Raw genomic sequence first — 7,500 nt, forward strand, 5'->3', positions numbered from 1 at the left:
TGTTGGTGGTGGCGGTGCACTTGCTCCTGGATCCTCTCAGCTCTCCGATATTTTGCAATTGCAGCGAGCGCCCGCGTGATGTTTAAAAGGGACCCCTAAGAGTGTCTCAACTTTCCGCCTCATTGGGTTCGCGCCTCGGCCGAAGTTCCGCCGTTCGTCCGTCGGGAGTTTGCGAGACGGCATTTGTTTGGTTGTTTGTTTGTTTATTCGTGCAACTCTTTTTTTTTTGTGAGTGACGCTGAGGGCGGATCTTGGTTGCATGGTGTTTGTTTCCTCGTTGCAAAACAAGGGACGGGTAGAAAGAGGGATGGGAAGATGATGGCCAAGGTAGAGAGAGAGAAAAGATAGAAAAGAAGGGAGAGTGGGGTTAAGGTACGGGAGGCAGAAGGAGGTTTTGAAAAGTGGAATAGGAAACAAGACGGAGGACAAGTGTTGATGGGAGTGTTGGTGTTCGAAAGGCTTCGTTCTCTCTCTCTCTCTCTCTCTCTCTCTCTCTCTCTCTCTCTCTCTCTCTCTCTCTCTCTCTCTCTCTCTCTCTCTCTCTCTCTCTCTCTCTCTCTCTCTCTCTCTCTCTCTCTCTCTCTCTCTCTCTCTCTCTCTCTCTCTCTCTCTGCTGTCCTGGCACGGGAAATCTCGAGTCTCTGTCCTTAGACAAGAGGCATCCCCTCCCCCCCTCCTCCATCTCCTCCTCCTTTTTTATCCTGCTCCTCCCTCTCCCTCTCCCTCTCCCTTCTCCTGTTCACCGTATCCTCGAACCCTTTCGGATCTTACTTCATTATTTTTTTTTTATTTTTTCCTCTCAGCATTCCCAGACTAGATGCCTGTCTTTACCCCCCCCCACCCCCTCCTCGCCACCAAGAAGATAACTTTCCCGAATGTTCTTAAATTTGCATATGCTAAATGAAGAAAGGAAAAGCAGAAAGATATGTTTATATACACGCACAGTCTATAACTTGGGATTTTGCATCGTCATAGGTCGCCTGCATGATCCTGGTCTGCTTGCTTGCTTGCTTGCTTGCTTCTGCATGACGGGTTTTTGTGGTCACGGATATATTGCGATGTTCACCCTCGGGGGAAGTCCAGGGCGGTTGGGGGGGGTTTCAAAAGAGGGAGTATCGGGCGGGGGGATAGGGAGGAAGAAAGGCGTGGGCAGAACGGAGGTTGAGATGGACAGCGGGAAAGAGAGAGGATAGAGAACGACAGGAAAGGGGAAAAGGAAGAGAAGAGAAGTGAAGAAAAAAAGAAATAGGAGACGAAAGGGAAAGGGAGAGGGAGGAGGGGATAAAGAGAATGGGGAGAGTGTGTGATTGGTAACATGAAGAATAGGTAGCAAGACAAATAATGCCATCATTAGAATGGCTGACAAGATAAGTCGAAAGAAGAAAAGATAGATGGGAGAATGGAAATAAACGTGTGGAAAATGGTGAATGGGAGGGAAGGATGTAGTAAAATCAGTCAAGAAGGAAGGAAGAATCTTAAAAATTCGGTTGGGATGAGAGGGGGGGGAGGGGGACGAAAGGCAGATGTTAGTAGACAGAGAAATAAATACGGCAGCTTCCTGATTCTCTTTGATTTACCTGAAGCGACTACCTACCCGCGCCCCTCTTTCCCCATTCTCCTCTTCCTCTTCCTCTTCCTCTTCCTCTTCTTCCCCCACCCCTACCTCTTCCTTTCCCGCCCTTACCCTGCCTTCCCAATCCTTTTCTCTTCTCCCCCCCCTTTCCCCTTCCTCTTCCTCCTCTACCTCCTCTACCTCCTCTACCTCCTTACTCCTTCGTCCTTCCTCCTCCCTCCCCCAGCAACCATCGAAGTGCGTCCTTATAATTCATCTTTGGTTAGGAAGATTAACGCATGATTCTGTTGTGTAGGAGTTGATGAGAGAGAGAGAGAGAGAGAGAGAGAGAGAGAGAGAGAGAGAGAGAGAGAGAGAGAGAGAGAGAGAGAGGGGGGGGGAGAGGAGGGGGGGAGTGAAGAGAAAATATCTCTGTTTTTGGCCGAGAGGGCCTTTATATTGGAGGTGTGGGGGAGTTTGCATGAAGTCACAACCAATCTTACACACGGTCGCTCGCTCATTCACCCACGCACACTCACTCACTCATCAATCCATTCATTTGCTCACCCAACCTTACTTTCAATCATTCATTAATTTATCCATACATCCATTCCATTCATTCATTCATTCATTCCGTCAGCAACGCGACAGGAGTAAGAGTTAGCGGGATGATGTGCCCCGGAGTTGACGGGAGGTGGGCGGCGGGGCGCGTCTGACCTACTAACACGCCTTGAGGACCGGCCGTACGAGGAGGCCTACTACCTACGTTAGACGAGACTGGCCCACGCCTTTCCCTGGTGGATTGCGGCGGGAGAGCGCGGGTACGTCGTGTAACCGATTGGAAGGAGAGGAAAGAAAGAAAATGGGGAGAAGGAAGAAGAGGGGAGGGAGGAGAGAGGAGAAGGGGGGAGAAGTAGGGAGAGAAGAGGAAGTGAGGAGAAGGAAGGAGAAAGAGGGAGGAGGAAAGGGTGGGAGAGGGGAAGGGAAGAGGAAGAAAGAGGAAGGAGGAAGGAGGAGAGGGAGGGAGGAAAGATGGTAGGTTAGGCCCGTTTTATTCCCTCGTCAGCAGGATCACAGCTTGGGTCGATGCCTCCCCCTTGTGGAGTCGTGCGTCCCGCGGTGCCAGCCTCCCTCCGAGGCACTCATTCCACCTGTCACCTGTTCTCTCTGGCACCTGGCTATATTAATCGGCATCTTTGGCATGCCTTTCTCGTCCGCTAATTGCAACGTTTTTTTTTTTTTTACATTTTGTTGTATCATCATCCATTTATATTCATCAGTACTCCTGTCATGAAGAGATTTTTCATTTTTTTTTTTAGTAAGACCGTTTGTCAAGAGAAAGGGACACTATTGTGTATCTCTTCGCACAACCACGCGCACACGGGCGTTTTTTTTTTTTTTTTTTGTTCCCTGTTGCACAACTTTTGCCTTTTTTTTTGTATAATTATCATCTTCATCAATGGCCATTGTCATAGTGTCAATTACTGTTTATATTATTATTTTATTTATGTCATTCGTTACTTTTATAACTTATTAATTTCATAAAGTATTATTGGTAGCATGACCATCATCATTAATCTTAATGTTTTTATAAATGTAGAGACCATCATTATTATTATTTTTTTTGTAGATGTAGATATTTCATTTCTGTAAGTATTATATATCACATAATCTGAATCAGTTCATCCCTACCTTTACAACCCCCCCCCCTCTCTTTCTATCTATCTCTATCTCTATATCTATCTCTTATCTATTTATCTGTTTGTCTATCTCTATCTTTGTCTCTCTCTTTCTCTACCACGTACGCACATGCGCACACGCACGCACACACACACACACACACACACACACACACACACACACACACACACACACACACACACACACACACACACACACACACACACACACACACACACACACACACACAGAGCGAGAGAACGAGAGCCTCTTCCCACTCATTCAGGTTCAGTGCCCTTACCTTCCTCACGCCAGGGTGACCCTGCCCGTGGAACAGAGTGGTTAAGATTTTTTTTTATTGATGTAGCTACTTTCTCTCAGTCGATGGATGTCCAGATGGGTAGGGGATAAGTGGGGAGGGAGGGATGGGCGTCTTGGCTGTTTAAGGGGGAGTGGGGGAGGGGGGTAGGACTTGTGAAGGAATGGAATGAGAATTAAGTGGAGGCAGAGGACCATTCGGAAGAATGGAAGTAAGGAGAGAAGAGAGAAAGCGAGAAAGTTAGATAAAAGAAATGAAGGGATTGAAACGGAGACGGGGAGAGAAAAAATGGAGGGTTTGGAGTAAGGAGAGGAAGAGTTGTAAGCGAATATAAGAATTAGAAGGACGGAAACAAGGAGAGGACAGAGCAAGGGGGAGGTGAGAAAAAGAAATGGGCCGAGTATATTCTGCTTTTTTTGCGCATAGTTATTGATTGAAATTTTCTTCCAAAGTAGATAAAATTTCTATTATAAATTTCTCTCTTCCTGTCGTGGCGTCTTCATCCTTTCCGAAAAAAATATATAGAAGGATGATTTAGCATTCCCGTTAGAAAACCAAAAATAACTTGGACGCTCGGTGTCCGTGTGTGCGAGTCTGCGTGCGTGCGTGTATGTGTGTCTCTGTATCCATTTGTGGTTTGTGCGAGTGTGTGTCTCACGCTCAGCCTTTCACCGCCGCCGTCGAGCGCATTCCATTAGAAAAGGCCGGCCGGAACTGGTCTGACGGGACGCAGTTATTCCATACATTTCTCGCCGGCCAAACGTGGTTTGCGGACCCCGCCACTCCCAAGTAGGGAGTGGCGGAGCGCTGCTTGCTGGTTGGGGCGGCGCTCGTTTAGGGAAAGCAGTCGTCGTGGGGCCTCTGCCTGCTCGCCGCGTTAAGTGCGCTCTTAATTGACGACTAATTCGATCGTGTCCGAGCGCCGGCCGCTGAGACGCTTCGGGGTGACGGCATGCATACCGCCAGGGGAACCTTGCATTGGGATTCGGGGCTAGTTGGAGAGCCCCCCCCCCCCATCCTCTCTCTCTCTCTCTCTCTCTCTCTCTCTCTCTCTCTCTCTCTCTCTCTCTCTCTCTCTCTCTCTCTCTCTCTCTCTCTCTCTCTCTCTCTCTCTCTCTCTCTGTATGTGTTCTTTTTTTTCTCTCTTTCTTTTTATCTTCCCCCCCTTTACCCCTTTCCCCATTCTAACCATTCTTCGTATCTCCATCTCTTTTCATCTTGTCTATCATTCCCTGTTACTCTTATCCTATTCACCTACCTTCTCCACATATTCCTCCCTCCCTCCATCCCTTTCGTAGTGTTTTTTCCCCCTTTTTCAACCTTATCCGCCCCTTCTCCATCTCCACATATTCCTCTCTCTCTCTTCCCTCGGGAAAGGTGTGTCTGTTGGCATGCGGAATCTCCCTCCGCCCTCCTGTCTTTCACCGCCAGCGTTTTTCCTCGTTTTCGGTCATCTTCGGAAAGCCGGATGAATGGGTTTGGTTATTGTTTACAGCGGTTGGGCGTAGATGTTGATGCTTTTTAGGCAAAGTTCAAGTTTTTTTAAGCTTTACTTGTTATCTTGTAATAAAAAAATGACATCTCGTCAGTCGAAGAGGTTATTTGTTTCCCTGCATGTTTAATTAAACTTGCTCATGTATTTAACGTAGGCAAGTGCGGCTATAAACTTATGTACGTATCAGCGTATGTACTTGCTCTCTGTTGTTCATGAGAAACACATTAGGAGAAACTAATGCAAGTAAACTTGGAGCCATTTATATTTACAGTTTAGTTGAGACCCCGCATAACACCCACATCTCTGGGCGCTCACCCCTCCCATCCTCCTGCCCCTCACCTCCTGACCTATCCACATGCACAGGCTCTTTAATCCTGGAGTTCTGTTTACGATTCACATGGCCAACGACGCCGTGTTTACTGTGTCGTTTGTTGTCAAGGGTGATGCTCAGTCGAGGAAGGCGAGGGGACAGTGAAAGGCAAATACACTCGAAGGCTAAGAAACTTTCTGTTTAATTGACATGAAACCGCAAGCTAGGTCGGTAGAACTAAGACGCAGGGTCAACGAACTCCCTCAAACACTCCAGTCACACGCACAACACTCATGCTCCGATTGTACACAACTCGTAGGGATGCCCGCCAGGTGGCACTAGTGCATGTGCCGCTACGAGCGCTGTTGTGACGTGCCCCCGACGTCACCCGCGCTCGGTCAGACGTTGATGGCTTTTATCAGAGGACCTGAAAGGAGACGTGTGTAGGGGGATTCTAACCGATTTCCTTTCTGATCCTGAGTACTTGTTTGGACTGCATTGTGCGCGACACGAAAACGCTTCTCACGGTCCGCCATGATTGCATCCTGTGTAGGTTTGGCGACGTCTTGCTGTAGCTTTGTGTCGATTCGTACTCCCCCTCCCCCCTTTCTCTCTCTCTCTATCTCTCTCGCTCTCGCTCTCTCTCTCCCTCCCTCTCCTTCCCCCTCCCCCTCCCCCTTCCTCTTCCTCTTCCCCCTCCTCCCCCCTCCCCCTCCCCCTTCCTCTCGATTTCTCTCTCTCTCTCTCTCTCTCTCTCTCTCTCTCTCTCTCTCTCTCTCCTCTCTCTCTCTCTCTCTCTCTCTCTCTCTCTCTCTCTCTTTCTCTCTCTCTCTCACTCTTTCTCTCTCACTCTCTCTCTCACTCTCACTCTCACTCTCACTCTCTCTCTCTCTCTCTCTCTCTCTCTCTCTCTCTCTCTCTCTCTCCCTCTCTCTCTCTCTCTCTCTCTCTCTCACTCTCACTCTCACTCTCTCTCTCTCTCCCTCTCTCTCCATCTCTCTCCATCTCTCTCCATCTCCCTCCCTCCCTCCCTCTTCCCCTCCTCTCTCGTTCTTTTTTATTTATGTGTGTATGTGTGTGTGTTTATGTTTATGTGTGCGTGCGCGTGCGCATGCGTGTGCGTTCTCGCGCGATTTGCCTCGACTAATTGATATGTCGTGTTCAGGATTTAAAACTAGCATTATCAAATGACGGTTCGATCGTTTTAATTGTTTTTTTATATTGTATATGCTATATGATATATCTGCCATCGGGTCTGATATGCGTTTTATATGCCCACACCTGGTGATTTCCTAGGGCTGAGCTCATTAATGTATTCATTGTACTTTCATCGTGTCAATGCCCTCTTTCTCGCTCTCTACGTCACAAGATATACGATCGTGGGCGAGGCTATTCCATGTTGCAGTGAACGGCACGGCTACACGTATGTTCTCCCTTGCAGTGTACTCGAGGCACCTGCGTTGTGCAGTGTACTTCGTAGCCCAGGCCGGTTCGGGGTGCGCGTGCGCTTACGTACATGTCCGGCTGCCCTTGGAATATTCGGGTAATTTGAGCTCATTGCGGAGGAAAGGAGCGCTGTACTCTGAATGTAAGTGGACGTCGCCGCGAGCTTTAAATCTCGCGTTAAGGGATTGGATGTCTTTTAAGAGCAGTGTCACTTGTGGACTAAATTCTCTCTCTCTCTCTCCTTCGACCCCTTCTCCCCCTCCCCATCCCCCTCCCCCTCCCCCTCCCCATCCCTGCTGTAAAGACTTTCAGATGGTTGCGATGCCTCGCAGGTGCATCTTGAGTATTTGTGTTGAGACGAGGGAAAATGCGGCGTTGTTTGGGTTGCGCAAGGCTTGTGTACTATTTTTTCTTTGTTTTACCATTACGATGTTGATGTACTGTCAGTATGGACGCAGACTCACTCACCCATTCACCTACTCAGTCACCCACTCGATCGCATATTATGGGCGTGGTTTTCGTTCCAGCGATGCTGGAAGGGCGTTAGGAAGGCGTAGATAAGACCTTAAAGTGAGCCTTGGTAGACACCATCGATCTTCCCAAACTTCCTATGGTTCCAGTAGTATCCGGCGCCCCCTCCCACTCCCAACCCACCCCCCCTCACCCTCCCTCACCCTCCCTCACCCTCCTACTCCCTA

Source organism: Penaeus japonicus, unplaced genomic scaffold (assembly GCF_977035675.1).
Source record: "Penaeus japonicus unplaced genomic scaffold, GWHDUDI00000001_assembly GWHDUDI00000024, whole genome shotgun sequence".
NCBI classification, from domain to species: Eukaryota; Metazoa; Arthropoda; class Malacostraca; order Decapoda; family Penaeidae; genus Penaeus; species Penaeus japonicus.